The sequence below is a fragment of the Tauraco erythrolophus genome, chromosome 11, assembly GCF_009769465.1.
Source record: "Tauraco erythrolophus isolate bTauEry1 chromosome 11, bTauEry1.pri, whole genome shotgun sequence".
Taxonomy (NCBI): domain Eukaryota; kingdom Metazoa; phylum Chordata; class Aves; order Musophagiformes; family Musophagidae; genus Tauraco; species Tauraco erythrolophus.
Window position 1 is genome coordinate 10933223 of NC_141475.1, and position 17431 is coordinate 10950653.

The window sequence follows — 17431 nt, forward strand, 5'->3', positions numbered from 1 at the left end:
CTGCATTGCCTAAGGCTGGAGGTAGCCACCACAGACAGTTCAGCTAGCTGGGAGATGAAAGACATAGCTCATTGCAGCAGTATAAAGGGTTGCCCCAAACTTAACAGAATAGAAAATACAAGGAGAATATAAATAGAACTAAAATTTAGCTATCGGTGGTATATGAGGATGATTGCTCAACTGATTATGAAATGCCATAACTTCTTAACCTCATGAGTTGCTTCATAAAGACTTAGTGTGGGGAAAATCCTGTTTTCAGAAATTAGTTTTGCTGAATATTTTTGTACAATGCGTTTTAAAAGCCAAAACTATTGACAGGCATCACTGGGGTGAGGCAGAGTACCAAAAACCACTGCAGGAAATAAATACTTGGAAGATGATGGGAAATTATTTGGACCAACTTGCTTTTTATTTATACCAGTAAATTTACGGGTTAACTCCAGTCAATACTGGCATTAGAATTTAAACTAATAGGAGGGAAATGAATTGATTGAAGCTTTTATATCTACTTTTCCTGATGTAGGAAGGCAAAAAGAAAACAAGTTTTCAGAAGCAAAAATAGAAATATGAAATTATGATATAAATTAAAATCCAGAGAACATTGGCCAGAAATACACAAGACTTAAATGAGCATTAAAACAGCACCAGCTTGTTCCTGGGGATCTTGTGCTATTTATTGCATGGTTTGCTAATGAAAGGTGCCAGACTCTCTCTTCTTACTGTATAACAACACACCAAGGGGTTCTGGATAGAATACAGGATGATACTAGGGTGTCTCAGAAGCATAGGCAAAGCCAAATAACACCATCTGGTAGCCAGGTTTTAGTGAGGAAACGAAAAGCTGGTGGAAGGTTATGACAAGCACACCAAAGCTTAATAATGCAGAGATATTAATCCATTCTCTCCTGCCTGACTATTCCAGCAGAAAGTCTGCACCAGCCTGTTCTCTGTAAATGATTCAATTTACCTTTTTTTTTTTTTCCTGGGCATGTTTGTACAGCATTTAGCATGTTTTCACCATTGCCCAAATAAGAAATTAACAACCAAATAGAAAAAAAAATCTATTACCTCGAACTCTATCTTCTCAAGGTACAATCTGTGCCTAGAATTAATTTTATGCAGGCAAACTGTACTCTTAAGCAAAAAAGAAAAAAAAAGTTTCTTCTCTGACAAGTTTCACCAGATATAAATATGGCATAAACAGGTGTGGTTTTCCTCATGGTTGGTTGATGCATTTCACTCTTCATGTCTACAGGATTATCAAAAAGTTTTAAGAAAGTCTTTGCGCTTTGACATGTCTGAAGGCCAGTGGAAAAGCAGTAGCACTTGCAGATCCCTGTTCTCAGAAGATGCTAACCAAGTACTTTGAAACATCATGCCCTTATCATGCCCTTTGCTGGGTTACTCCCATCACCAAAGATTCTTCACAGAATCAAGATCAGGGTGAAGATAGTTTGTGCAGATGCTCATCCTACCTTAAGGGCATCATCTTGTGCCTGATCTAGGAGGGTTAGGACAGGGTTTCCTTCCAAAGGAGCTGCAGGAGAACAAGATCTGTTTGACTCTGGTGAAATAGTACAGAATATTGGCTGTGACAAAGGATCTATTAACTGTCTTGCTCCCCACCATCCATGCCATCCAGGGATGATACTGAGCATATGGTACTTGATTGTTATGGAGAGCCCACAATGCCTTCCCTCTCTGCATTCAGGCCCATCTTGCTTCCCATGTACTGGCTATATGCCACTTGCCAAGCTGCCCCTCTGTTCTCAGCTGCCATTTGGCTGGTAAGTGCTGTCTCCAAGCTGCCTGACATGCACAGCCAGGGCAGGGACTAACCTGAGCTGAAAGGCAGGTGATTCTCCCAGAGACAGCTCATCCTCTAGGGATGGAGAGTCATGGTGAGACAGTGTGCTTTGGGAAGAATAAAAGTATGTTTTAACTTTAACTGGGAACAAAGGAAAAAAATTACTTCTGTGCATTGAAGAGCTGTTCTGGCCTCTTTTAATGAGCAGATAAGATGTAGTGTTTTTAGATGGAAACCTAAATCCATAAGTGGTTGGCTCTGAAAGTGTCGGTGACCAGTGCCAGTGGAGATGCATGCCTGTTATTCCCCATCAAAGGCTGCTAGATCACCTCTATCAATAGCTTCTGGAAAAGGAGACTGAGCCCTCAAGGGAACAACTACAATTCTCAAGATTCACCCCTTTGGAGTGTGAACCCAGCGTATGCAAGAAATGCAGATCCCTATCAGAGACAGCATTCACTGCCCTTTTTTTAAAGATCAAACTGTCCTTGTCCTAACAAACTCTTTGGTAGATGTGGAGGCATCAAAGCCGGTGGATGCGCTGTGAGATCATGTAATGGGAGACAGGTCACAAACTGTTGAGCGTACAGAGGTGATGCCTATCTATGGCAAGCTTATTGCCCTTGCCTCTGAGCCTGCAGAAGCCTTAACAAATAAATATAAATCGTACACAGTAACCACAGAGCAATGGAATAGTGATATACGTACTAGGATAGCCATACGTCCTTTAAATGTCCCCTGTGGCTTGCTGGATAATGCCCTTATGAATACTTGCAATTAATGGTAAGAACTGAGCTGAATACTTTCTAGTGACAGAAAATAATTGTGAGCTAGGGTCTGGTTTTTAAAAAAGGAAAGGCTAATGCATCTTCCTGGAGTACGTGTGCTCACCTTGAGCACGAGCAGGCAGGTGACCATCCCAAGGGCTCTGGGTCTGTTTTTGGCATGTGCCCGGCAGCTGTGGGCTGGCCCTTGCTTTGGCCACTCACCTGAGGGCTCAGAGCACTTGGCAGGGTTCAGGACCTGTGCTGCTCTGCTAACAGTGCTGACACTTGGCACATTGGAAAGTTCATCAGCCAGGCCTCAAATTCTGTGTACGGAGGTAACATACTGGAGAAAGGGAACTCTAGAATTGAAGCTCTTAACAATTTTGTACAAAATCTGCCCTTTCAGCTAGCAGCAAACTGAGCCAATGTCCATGGCCCAGTGCTTATTAATGCAATCCTCTGCCTTAGACGAGCACAAAATAACTTTTTTTCTGCATCAGTCTGCCAAGCTCATTTAGAGTAACCAGTATCCTTGCAACATCTTGCAGGTTGTGGTCGTAGTTGGATGAGAAGTCACTTGAAATAAGAACATCCTCAGTGTTTTTCATTGTGGGAAAAATTTTACAGAGAAGCGCTCAAGCAAGACCAGTTTTGGATCTTGGAACTAACTTGGCTAGAACATCATCCATCTTTAGGGTAGCTCCCCCAGTTGCCATTAAAAGGCAAAAGGAAGTAAGGTTGAAAACTCAGTTTCTGCTGATCACATGGAGCAATGAGCTGATGGCTGAACTAAAGCTCAGATGTTGAAGGCTGAGAACCACGAAGCAGGCTTTGATTTGAAAAAGTCTAGGTCGGATTTCAAGAAGTGTTATCATAATGTTCAACCTGGAAATCATGCAACACTGAACAGAAACCTCTGTCAGAAAACATATCATTCATATTCTCTGGCATTTTTATTGATAACCTGTAGATATAAATAAGCTTGTTCTGAGTATTAAGGTATTCAACAGGTGCTGACTCAGTTGCATTCCAGAGGAGCTGCTCTGAGGCATGGAGAAGGATCTTGAACGTAACTATCACTCTCATCATGGAAAGAATGTTGTGATATTTCCAACCAACCTGTGTACTTCCATATCAGGGAAGTGTTGCTGGACAGGCCATGTCAACCTATGGAAAGCCTCTCATTTTGTGCCAGAATAGTGAGGAATCCTGCATGGGTTAGTTTCCTTGGCACTTATTTTTTAATCCATCTAGCACAATATGAGCAAATCTGTCCTGCTAGGATATTCTTCCTCCCCTTCCATACTTACATACTCTCCACACTAGCTAAAGGTCAAATCGGGAGTGCTTCTGCAGTGGCCTTTGCCAGTGAGCTAAGCTCTGCAGTGTAAACCCCTGTAGATTCATGAAGATGAGCACAGGTTTCACCTCTCTGTTTTCCCTTTGGGCCTCCATCCAGCTTGCACCTATTTTATTTTATCTGACTCTCTTAAAACAAGTGTGACAGAGACTCCTGACATTACTGCCCAGTGCCCTGGTTGTGTGTTGCTCTGAAAACACTGAAGCAGAAATCAGATGGTTGAGGTGCCTTCAGCTCAGCAGAAACTCTGGAGTCCTCCAGGAAATATTTCAGTGAAGCTGAGGTGATGGGTGGAAAAAAGCAGCAAGGCTGGGGAGGGAAGAAAGACGTATTTTTTGTTATTTTAAACACATGTACTTGTCTTGATTCATAATGGGAATTTGGGTGGGAAGCACAGCTGGGAGGATAGAGGGAGAGGCTTATTTTTATTATGAAAATATGTGCTAATTGTGGCTCAAAGCAGGGACAGAGGGAGGGACGGTATATGATGGAGAAGCCACCTGCAGTGGAGGTGGGGAAAGCAGAGAAAAAGGGCAAAAGGATACTACTTTTTTCCTATCTGTCAATTGAAAATACACCTATTTCTTCTCTAGTGACTGAACACCAGCGAGCTAGGCAGCCTCGGAGCACTGAGTAACAGATTCAGCTCTGCTTCTGGCAATAGCTTTTATGGCTTGGTGCTAGCACCTTTTATTTAGACTTCTGTGAACAATTGGTTTTGGGTGGAATGAAATGTTTCAGTTGACCCACAACTGACATTTGTTTTCACTCAGTCTTCTAAAAAGCATATTCTTTCTCTTTCAGTCATCAATTTGTATTATGTTTATGTTGTTTAAAGCCAAGTAGTAGAAATGCAGAGGCATGATTTATACATGCGAGAAATTGGAAAAAGTTCTCTTCTTTCTCAGCAATGAAAAATCCAGGAACGTCCACATCACTCTCCTGTGTTGTAAGAGAGTTTTCTTTGAGCTTTTTACTTTCTGAGAAACTCTTTACCCCCAGGCTACGGGTGATTCTGAGCAGCAGGGTATCTGGACAGGACTCTCTATCAAATGCCTGACTATGTATTAGTATTGATGCTGATAAGGAGTCAGGCACCCAGTTGCTCCACACATTGGGTAAATGTCCAAATGCTCTTTTTCTCAACGGCTACAGTAGAGCTCCATCCAAAATACAATAACTTCATCAGGAGAGACCCATAGCATGGTGTTAATTAATCTCAAACTATTAGGCAGAGGTAGTTCAGGCAGCAACTCAAAGAGCATTATTTGAATTAATAAACTAATTGATGCTTGTATGAGTTTTTTTGAGCCTTACTTTATTTTTATTAATACCCAGAGCATAAATGTGGGTCACTAGGACAATGTTATCTGGGGGCCTCAGATGCAATCTTGTCAAGATGTGCTGGAGGGGTTTGGCCACAAGTGCCAGGAGATGATACATCATGTTCTGCAGCAAACCGTATAAACTCTAATGGGCCTGGTACCTCTTCTGAAATAGTAAAAGAAACTCCATTGCTTCCGATTACTATTCTAGTTCCTCTTAACCTAAGTGATTCAGCCTTGCTTCTCTGGAAATGGTTCTTGGGCCAGTGACCCTGAAGAGGAAATACAGCAGGACTTTGTTTTGGTTTGTTTCTTTTAAGTCTTGTGAGCATCTCAAAAAGCAGAAAGGCTCATAATTCCCCGAGTACCTTCTGCTTCCACCTTTGAAAAATCCTGCTGTGACCCTAACTGCATTGTTTAGGTGTCTAATACCTTTGAAATCTGCTCCTAAAACACTTCATCCTTTATGCAGCAAAGTGCAATATTTTATGCCTGGCTGGATGAGAAAAACGCACATTAAGGAGCAGATGAAAAGTAAAATTTAGGTGGCTACTCTCTCAGTTCCAAGAACCAAGGAGGAGTTTTGGTGAGGAAGGAAAGAAGGAAAGAAAAAAATTTAGGGATATACTGAACACTGAGTCTATGGCCAAGTTTTTCCTGCTCTCTCACTCAAACAAGTTCTCGTTGTCTGGTGCTTTATGTGAACTATTATTAACCACAAATTGACTGCTCTCTTCTGCTTACCTAGTAAGCACACTTAACAGCCTTTGACAACACTCGTAACTTGCCTATGACTACTGGGATAATTTAAGTACAAAAAACACTACATAAAAATCAAACTCTTCTCCAGCTCTTCTGAGACTGTTTGTCATGAAAACACAGTAAGCAGATAGATATAGCTAGGATTAACACACAAAGTCTCACAGACAAAACATTTTTCATAGGCACCATGAAATGTTCTGCTAATTTTTTTGTTCTTCACACCCAAAAGTTGGCTGGGATGTCCTCTTGAGAAGAGCTTTACAGTGAGCTTCACTGAGTTCTGCAGTGAAAAAAAGCTCCTAAGGGACCATACATGAAGCAATATAGAGAGTGAGTCAATTAGAAATCATCCCTGTCATGTGATGCAGGAAGTTCTGTGGCTGGTATATACACTACAGTTTTCCCATAAATAGAAGTGAGGAAGTTGTTGCTCTAAAACTTGAATGTGTAGCTAATTTGAGCATGATCTCACAGAGGGTTATTGCAGAGTTCCTATTTGTTATTATTTGGTGATTAAGGATAGCTTGTACATCTGAAACTCTTTGTCTATTCATTCTGCTTTTAGACTTGTAGCAGCAGATGCCATGCCAATTCACAACAGAAGATGATTCAAGCAGAGATTTCTCTCTGTTTTGGGGATTTGCAAAGGCTTCCTCAGCCCTCACAGTTCTGCTCATTAATTCCTTGACTGCTGTCATAAATCTTGTATTTTGATAACTCACTCATTAGCCCAGACATGCAGCATTGAACCCTTGGCAGAGCTCAGGACCCATCTTCCATATAGCAGATAGAAAGCAACAAAATATCTGGCTTCTTCACTGGAAATTTAAGCCTAATATTTCTGTGCTTTTCGCTGCCCAGAAAAAAAAAAAAGGCTGATGCTTGGATTTCCTAGACTCAGTTCTTTTCTTCAGTTAGGCTGCATTTTACCCTGGTGTACTTTCATTTCACTTAATGAGAGTTACTGTTTTCCAGTGAATAGAGAATCATTAATCATACATTGTATCTTCAAACAAAATCCACAGACACTTTTCTTATTCTAAAGAAATCCCCTTCCCTCCTCCTCTGAAGTCCCATATCTCACAAAAGGTTTCCCACTACTCGGAGACTAACCAGTGACTGGAAATCTATGTCTTCAAAGGCCATGGACTCAAGAAAATAAATAATTAGACTGCACCCGCTGTTTAAGTTAAAAGTGATGTAACTGTTGAGATTTGTGCTTCCATACACACAAATGAGATAAGCAATGGTCAGGAAGGAATTTTTGTGAGCACCAAATTATTTGACATACTTAAATAAGAATTTCCAGTCAGGAAAACACACATACAGGAAATATTTTCCAGCATGAATAAATGTTAAATTTTGATCTTTGGTGTATAATCTGTAGCAGACATACAGAAGCTGGAAGGAATTTATGAGGTTATTTAATTTTAAATTGTTATGCACGTATGATGAGAATATGGTTAACTGGGAATACTAATAGCATCAGTAAAGCCCAGCTCTTTTAGAATACCAAAAAGCAAGCGCTAACTTATTTGTCTACTACTTTGCAATCAAAATGTCAACAGCAAAACTGCACAATCTTTTTCTGGAATCCTGATGTTACAATGATCTTATTCTTCTCATATCTATTCAGAGAGAAAACAAAAATAGGATTCTGTAACTCCTTACATCCCTGAAAGTCTTCCTAAATCTCAAAGTCACTGGCCAAAAGGAGTGATTTGAAAGGGACACACAATGAGTGAAGCCTTCATTGTCAAGCTGCAAGTGAACAAGTTATTTGCATACTACTGGTTATAGCTATTGTCAGTTTTTCCATTCACTGTGACAAGGATCATGCCTTGATTTGGACACGTTTGGTCTGGCCCACAGCCATAGTATCTATTCCACTGGTGTTAATGTATGTAACTAAATGATTGCTATAGCACCAAAATTTTTAACGATGATGAGGCCGAGAATTAAATTACATAATGAGCTATTCCCCAAAAAGTGCTGTGGATGGCTTTTGAGGGTTTCCAAACCAAGTATCAAGTGATGTTTATGTACACACATCACAGTGATCCACTTGGAAATCCAAGCCTTGATAATAAAAGTCCATCTTTTACCCTTTTCTTTCAGGTGTTGGGGAACAGCCTGTTTTCTTAATAGAAATGACATGACCCCCTTGCCTTTCTAAGACTTCTTCCATGTCTTAGATTTTAAAATTGACAAAATAATGACAGCTGGATCCTTTCAGGTTCAGGGAAACAAGTAAAAAAAGCTTCCTGAAAATATTCAGCTAAAATATAATTACTAAAATGGCTCTGAAAGGAGGGAGTTAAATTACTCAGTGTGGCTGTGATCATTCTCCTAGTTTAAATTACTTGGGTATAAATGAAATGAAATAGGACCTGGACTCTGCTAATTAACTACCCTACCCACAGGTGATCACAATATGTGCCACGTAAGATCCCTGCAAAAACAAAATTTATACACCTAGAAATGACAAGTGTGCATATTAAAACCATTTTTTGCAGTTTACAAGAATAGCAAAGTCCTTTGATATCTAACCAGGAAAATTATAATGGGGGTGGTGGGGGTGTGGAGGAAATTCTGCATACATTTAGAAGTAATGATTTAGACAACATTTCCCTTGAATTAGTTCATTTTAAAAGAGAACAAAGGGTTTGTCCTGCTGGGTAGCTTTTCAGCAGGGATGCCCTGCCTGCCTTATTTCAGATCTGCAACGTTATGTGGTTTCAATTAGTGGTAGCACTTGCAAAACTAGTAACACAGACGTTTTGGCATGAAATCTGACTCCAAAGCGGTGAAGGGTACTTAAGATCTACTCAGGGATGGGTGGAGAAATACAGTATATTTGAAACAGTGTTGATCATTGTCACAATGGTGTCACTTCTAAAAATCTTGCTGTATTTTTATAGGTTTGGCTTTTAATTTCTTCTTTGCCTCCCTGTTTAGAATTTGCTTTCCACTTACCCAGCATCCCTGTTTCCTGTCTCTTTTGTCACCCGGCTACTTACTAGGCCCTCAGTTAAGTTTTTCTTCAGGCTTTTAGGTCGGCCAAGTGTCCTAGTACTTATAATGCTCAACATTTAGAGAGTTCTCTTCATCCTCAAAGTCCTTTGCAAACACTAATTACAATAAGAACAATCCTACATTGCCAAGGACTGACTGGTTTAACAGTCCGTCTGTCCCTTTAAGCAATTACTAAAATATCCTTTTCAGGCAAATGTTAATTCCTTTAACTTTGCAGTCAGGAAAGCTGACTTCTGTTGCTATTCCACATCAATGTAAGCGCCTCTTGTAATACATCTGCTGGCAGAAAAAAGCCTGTGCATGATTCAAGGAAGTTTCCCAGTCCTACTTATCCTACATATCTTGATAGGCAGGTGACATTTTGATGAGCAAAATAACAAATGTCACTGCTGTGGTGATAGACATATACAATATTCCAAATATCCACTGAAAGACAAGTGTTTAATGCAGAAATGAAAGAGGCAACCGCTTGTCAGGATTCGAGCATGTATAACTATAATATTTTTAGCAATAAAGTCAATAATTTGTCTCAGTATCACATCTATCACTGTGCTAAAGTAGTTTTTACCGACTTTCCTATGTGCTACTCTAGTACAGGGATTATCAACAAACACAGCATAGCTGAAAGGAGACTACAGAACAGATATGAGGAGTTATTTTTTCAAGAGTTGCATTCCTAATCTCCACTAAAGGACTTAGATTTGTTTCGCTGGTGCTAAAGGTTGGAGATCAAAAAGGAGATTCTCACCATGTATTTGTTTTGCTAGCCTAATGCTGGTAATAGACCTTATAAAATTCTTGCTTTAAAATCACCACATATTTGGCAACGTTTCATTTTGATACTTGTGGCTGTTCTCGAGTGGTAACAAAATTTAGGGGCTGCAAATAGAAACGGAATGAAAGTGCGGAAAATGCTGCTCATGTCAAACCCTGCATTATTCACCTGCTGAGTTATTCACGTGTCTGGTCAACAGCATTTATTTTTATCAGTGTCTACCTCAACTTTGCTTGCACAGCCTTTTAGCCTGACTCACACTAGGAAGCAGCAATCTGAAATAAGGAGCGGAGGAGGGAGCAAAAGCAAAGGATGTGGTTAGACTTTCTCTTTCTGATCCACTTAACAGAAATGAGAATATAAATAAGAAGTCAAGCCACTATGATCAAATTTATACACAGCGTAGTTCAACTGAGCTAGAATAGCAAATTTGCCCCACAATACTTCAAAGTCTCTGCAATGGGAGCATCTTATTTTGGTAAGTCTTTTTACATGACAGGTAATCCACAGTGATCCACAATCAAACAAGGAGGTTTCTCCCAATTTCATTCAGGCTGCTTAATAGCTTTATTGCAATTCTAGGAATAAGGACGATCACATTTCACTGACTTAAGAGAGTAGGTTTAATGCACTGTGCCATTTGCCACCACCCTGACAGGCCTTTTTTGTGTGCATGATTAATACATGCATTAATGCTAATAAAACACTTACGGAGTTTCCCAGATGTAGACATGGCCCCTTAATCCTTCCCTGTTCTGCTGGGGATAATCATTTTTACAACATGAGATCACTTGCACCAGTGAAGTGCATTCTAACACCTTCCGCTGTTATCTGTATGAACTGATGATCCTAATAGAATCCCAGCAGTGCATTTAAACTTTATTTCCTAGGTTAATCAGGCTAAAAGACAGTTAGTTACTAAGTTTCCCAAAGGGGGCCTTCCTTACCTTAAAAAAAGAAGAAAAAAAAAGATGATACTGGAATTGTTCATCACTAGAAATTTTTCTCATTGAGAAAAGAAAGGCAGCAACATTATACAAAGAAAGGGTGTTTTTGTCTTATAGTGGACAGCATGGCACACAGCAAAAAAAAAAAAAAGAAATATTTTCTGAACAAAGAAGTCAGGGCAGTCTCCCTCTTTTTTTGATCTTTAATCCCTTCTCTCCCAAGTAGAATGGCAAAGGAGCCCTTCTCTCTTTCTCATAAATAGCTAGCAAAGGAAGGCATTCAATGCTACATCCCTTTGATCAGCACAAAGCTGTCAGCTCCTGCCGCTTTTTTTTCTATTAGCTCTTGTTCCTGGTTAAAAGTGGAAGTAATACCCCCTGAAAGAAATACCCTAGGTGTCCTGCAAATCGTCAATCCTATTTTCTCCCTTGTTGTTTTTCAGTGGCCCACCCTTCTGGCCTGAGCAACCTCCTTACTAACACCCCTCTTCCTCTTTCCACCCTTTTTCCAGAATACCAGTTTCATTTGATACGCAATTCAATGTGCCGGTCTGACCTACTGGGACCTTGCTGTCTGAGACTCTACCACTGTGCAGACAGGGGAAACCTTCCTTCTAGCAATAAACAATGTTTACTTCCATACATTTATCTTCCTGTAAAGGAATTAAAAAATACTACAGAGACATAGCAAAGGGATTTTTGGAAACTAGCTTTTAATAATTTATAATACAGCTCTAACTTTAAAAAAAAGCACAACCCAAATAGCAAATAAAAAAAATTACAGGCTGTGCTTGACCTGGTGTCTGAGATCCCATTTTGCTCCGATCTTCAGGCTGCTGCATTTCAGAGGACATCATTGCATCTCAGCAGTAAACAGTTTGCAAATATTGCTGCTTTCAGACAGGTCACTCCGTGCATTTTCAAGCAGGCTCCTTGTTTACTGCTCAGATTATCTGCAATCTGCATTTCTGCTCCTCACAGTGTCAGGAACCTGATACATAGTTTGCAAATATTATGCAAAGGAAATAATTCACAAAGGCAAACAATTACAATCGAGTGTAGAACACGAGACTGGCTGGTAACGGGAGAGCAGGGCAGAGGCTTCAGTGTCTGTGTGTGTGTGTAAAGGGTTAGGGGGGGAACGGGGGAGTAAAGAAAAGCAACTGTATAAAAGATCATTATTACTAGACAATGTCATATCCTTAGTGACATGTAGTGGTGTTTAAATACCTTTGCCATTTCCCCCTGGTGATTGCTGCACGGGGTGCGTTCTGTGTGCCTATAGAAATATGTTTTTCAAAAATCAGGATGGAGTGAATGCCGCTCGTTGTTCTGGCTGCAAAATGTCAAACTGCAGTGGAAAGAAATACAGCATTGCAGTGGTGGTGCACTGAGGCCCCCGGTAGGAAAGCAGGAGCTATTAAGTGGAAAATTCCTGCAGAGGACGTGTTTCCATTTCTAATGCAAAGAAAGAGGGTGTTGTTTGAAGCTGGCAGGTCTGTGGAAAATACAGAAAACACAAGGAAGATGAGAAAACGACCTCATTGAACTCTGAGGACTTAAGCAAACAAACAGCTTCAGCCAACATACCACATTCTTGCAAGCTTCTGCCCAAACAACAAATTGACCTATAAGTTATGTAATCACTCACAAGCCCCTGTGCCCCATCTAAATGTGGGCAGGGGAAGGGCTTTTTCACTACAGGGAGAGTCGGGGGGTGAGGGGTGGAGCAGTAAAACCTGATGCATTAGGAAGGACTATATGGAGGTGAGCTGCTTGTCCTCACGCACCACCACCTTCCCATCCCAAATGGAGGACTCACATGAGGTTCAGGTTTAATTGCGCTCTGAATACCAGCAGAATGATGGCACTAGTTGTTTGTTATAGTATGAACTATTTCAGTACAGCATAAATTTTCCATTTCAAACGATCCGGAATGCCTGCAGGGAAGGGACTAGGTTTTGTGAGCAGAGGGTGGCCTCTGTAAAAGTTGGGGATTTCATCTTAGGGATGCTTAAAATGGCATTCTTTGAACCTGACTGGGGGGGCTCTGGGGAACATGTTTAGGGTCTGTGTTCACCCCTATAGAGGCCTCCTGTAGTGTTGACTTGGACTGCCTGAGTTACCATTTTACATTAACTGAGCAAACTCTAATGTGAAAATGCAGGGGCTAACCAAAGGCTATGGGTTCTCTTGTGGTGGTTGTTCTGCATAGCTACAGCCTGGCAGGAAAGGAAGATGTATGCTAGCATCCTCAGCATCTGACTGTGCTGAAAGGTTTGATTCATGGTATGAATGCTTGCCTCAGTGTATTTCCAATAACTAATTAATTGAACATAACCAAAAGAAAGTTATTAATTGGCAGAACAGCAGATAAACCATAATTCATAGTTTACAATAATATTACTTATAAATGAGTACAGGGCTTTTCTGTTAACTGATAGTACATCTGCTGTGGGAACATGTTCTCTGCTACCATGTAATTCCAATGTGCACTTTTAATGGATAGGGCTGGTTTTTTTTCTTGTTTATACTGTTAAAATGCTGTTGTCTCCCGGTTGCAGATGATTTTATGCACAACCAAAACATGCTCTACCATCCGACATTTTCCATGGACTTTGCCTGTGATAGGCATGTTAGTTTTGAAAGGTCCTTACAGCTTTAAAGACTGCATCATGCTTTAAGGAGAAGCATAACTATAAGCAGATAAAGTGTTTGATCTTGAAGGTGTGCCTTTAAAGCGCATACATAGGAATGGACAAGGTTCAAGTATTAGCAGCAAAGAAAAAGCAGCTGACACAAGTCACAAACTACAGATGCACATTCAAATTTCATGTAAGCTGCTATTTAGATCCAGTGGTTTGATCCATTCTGTCATTAGATTAAGGACCACTAGCCACGAATGCACTGAGGTATAATTCAGAAAACCCCAGCAGCTGTAAGGAGCTGACTAGATTCAGTGCTCAGCTTCCCTCAGCAAAACATTTTAGAACAAGCTAAAGCGAATTAAAGATGGGTGCTGAGGAGAAAGTGAGACCATCCCAAACTTGATCCAAAAATGCAACTCTTGCCTCTTGCAGGGTTTGAAAAATGTGATTGAATTACCGATTTTTCCTTTCCAGTTTCATATCTCCCTAAAATATCTGGAACACAAAGCAAAAAATGACAGAATTACATACTACAAAAAATCTGTACATACAAGACTTTCAGCATTATTTTGTAGACATACTTCAAGTTGTTTGGACAAAGATGAAAAACAGTGGGTGAAAACTGGGGCACGTGGCTAAATCAAACTGAAGTTCTTCCACAGCTGTTAAGTATTGTTTTTCAAGGCTCCAGGTGCCCCTTATTTCAGGTATGGAGGAGATAGTGGTGTAGTAATATAAACAGGAAATAATTCTAATCTATGTAACTCAGATCTGAAAACCAATTTGCTCAGAATCCAGCGCTGTTTCAGTTTAACCCTAAATGCCTGCATCCTCTGCAGCACAATGGTGAAAAGACATTCAAGAGCTCCACAGCGTTGTGTTATTCCCTTTCTGGGAATGTTTAACCAGGGCAAACAATATAGTGCAGCATTTCTGCACAATGCCATGGATTCTGTTTCTCTTTTTCTTGTGCTGTGTAACTAAGGGGCACTGTAAGGGGCGCATAACTTACAGACGAGAACAGCTTTCTCCTCCAGACTGACAGGAAATAAGAAGCTCCCAAAACCCAAACTTTGTGAAAGGCAAAAAGAAGTGCTGCCCAAACAGGAGAGTTTCCTGCACCTAATAAAAGGAAAAGGCAGATTTTTACTCATCCTTACCTTGTGGCTGCAAATGGCAAGAAAAAGAAAGATGTAAGGAGTACCTCGTGTATTGTTAAGGCTCTGGAGATAAGTATTTTTCTTACAGCAGTTGATCTGGCAATAAGGAGTGCTCGGTTAGACCTTCTGTAGACTGATCTGTTTGCAGTGCAAAAGCCTAACCATTAAAATGGAAACAAGGCTAAAATTTGCCTCCTCTCTTCAGTCAGTTTCAATAGAACTTCCTCCAGTTTTACCCCACTGAAGCTAAGTTAAATCGCATGTGAGGCAGACAATGCGGATACTAAAGATCTGAGTCAAGGTCAATCAACTTCATGATTTCTCTTACCTAAGTCTTAAGGAGAGCTCCTTGGAGATCATTAATTTCTGTAATGTGTATTACTAAAAGAAGTCCATGGGGTTCAGGGAGAAGCAATAAGGGAGGCTTTTAATATACTCCCTTTTCTGCTTTTGGTTGTGATTCACATAAGTAATGAGTATGATGCTAAACTCACTCCATCCACCATGGTGGGAATGTTACCTAGTGTCACGAACAAGTATTGAGTCTGATTCAGCCCCATAAGCCCCCCACCACACAAAAGCTAATTGCCAGGATTAGGGCACACCAACACACTCAAGCTCCACTCCTGTGGGTTTGGGAAGAAACAACACTTTAAACATTCCAGCTACAGTTCCCTTGGCAACATACATAACAACAACTCAGCAACACTATGGGTTTCTGTTTTCTTAACCCTTCAGGACATTGACTGAATGAATACTTCCTTGAGGAAACAGTTCAGTCAACCAGATGTACTCAAACACTCTTAAATCCAGCAGGCCTTTTCTCCTTACAAAAACAACAGCAGTTGAATTCCATGTCAAACTCATCTCCTCCGCTAGCATTAAAGCGTTTAATTCAAACACACACATATACCTTTAGCAAACCCTCCGTAGAAGTCTGCATGAAAAAAAGTAAAAACCAATCACAAAACATCAATGTTTCATATAATTATAAAGTTCCTGTAGATCAGAGGACACAGAGAAAATACACAAGAAATTCTATAAAGCACATAAGTAGTCTTAAGAAACAAAACAATATAACTATTTGTGTAGATTATAGAACTCAATATTGTTCCTATCAGTTATAGCAATAATAATGTTCATCGCAACTTTCTATTATAGATTCCTCTGGGAATTTAAAATACTTCATAAACATTAACTAATGCTATGAAATAATGAGATTTACACTGTCTTTGTGAAATATATGAGATCTGCCTCTGAGTTTATTCCACTGCCCAATGAACTCGAGTGTCTTGTGACATTAAGCACATCTGCTCTTTAGCAGTGGCTGTTCCTATCACACAGAAGTTTGGAAGAGGAACCTCCAGCTGAATGCATGTGCAGGGTGGTGGACGTCACCAGATCTCACCTGCACCTCACAAAGAGGTAGTGTAGATTTTGGGCTGTCATTAGCAGGCAGAATTCATGAATAGGCTCACAAGGCCTCAGTTAATAGTTGCCACACCAATGGTATTGTGCAGATTTATTTAAGACAATGGTCCATCCCCTATTGTCTTCCTCAGAAGTTTAGGTTTATGAAAACATTTACCCTAGGGTGGGTTCATCAAATGATGCATAGTGATTCTCTGAAGAGAATTTATCTTGCTTCCTCAGCATACAAGAGGTGACCTGATCTAGCTTTTTAGGAGAGCAAGAGAAACCATCAGTACCTCGGATAAACGTATAACTATTCCTTAACTACCAATGCACTGATGCACACTTATTTACACAAAGGAAGAGATCGAAGCTACAAAAATAAATCAGAGATCAAACAGATGTGGGTGCAGTCTAAAGCAATTACAGTTAATAACCCAGCTTTTTCCTCTGTTTTCTCTGTAAGCTTTAATTTTTGTTATTTTTCAAAAGGAGCCTGCATGACCTTCCCTTAGATCTTCCATCCTGTGATGGCATGGCACCTTGTTGCATTTTGTAGCTTCAAGCAGAGAGTAAGTACACCTGCAAAATTGTTGAAGGTCCTTTAGCCTGAAACATGTAAGGCTCCATCGCTCCAGCATTGCTCTCCATCGACGGAGAGTGCTCACCTTCTTCTCCTTCTCTGCAGCAGCTCCTATGTAAATCTCTGGGAAGCAGAGCGCCCCCCCCTCCCCTCCCCCCGACCCCTCCACCTTCAGCTCACAACAGTTTGTTAAAGATTATGCAGCATCCTCGCTAACGCGTGGTTGCCAGGGCATCCTTGTTCCCTAGCCAACTACTATACTAGGCTTTTACTGGCAGCTATCCAGATGTGTTTCATTTAGGAACCTCTGCAGCAGTAAAGGATGTTTTCCCAATTTACTGGAGAAATAAGTCTGTTTGTTGCTTGTCCCTTAAAGACCCTAAGCATTTGGGGAAGCATTAACTTTTCACAGAGGACTGTAAGACAGGGATCCTCTCTTCTCCCTAGTCTCTGCAAACCAGAATTCAAATCTTAATGCAGAGAGCTTGGATTTTGCACTCAGCTAGCATGGATCCTAGACACATCAGTGTGGCACTGTGCCCAGACCAGCAGAAGCACAGAGCCACACATGGTGATACCTTCCACAAGTGGGCTGGAAACTCATAGGTTTTTTCTGTGTAATGTGGTGATGTTGTCTTGCTTGGGAGGAGAGATGGTGTCTTAGCATGTGCTGCTCTTTCTACATATCCTGTTTCGCTAAAGATTTTACAGCATCACAGCAACACAAATCCTAGCTAACATCCTTGCTTTTAATGTCAAGTTTTCTTGGGCCAACTGCATTTAAGATGGAAGGGGTATGATGGCACTGGACAGCTATGAAAGGGCCTCACTTCCCATTTCAATTAGTG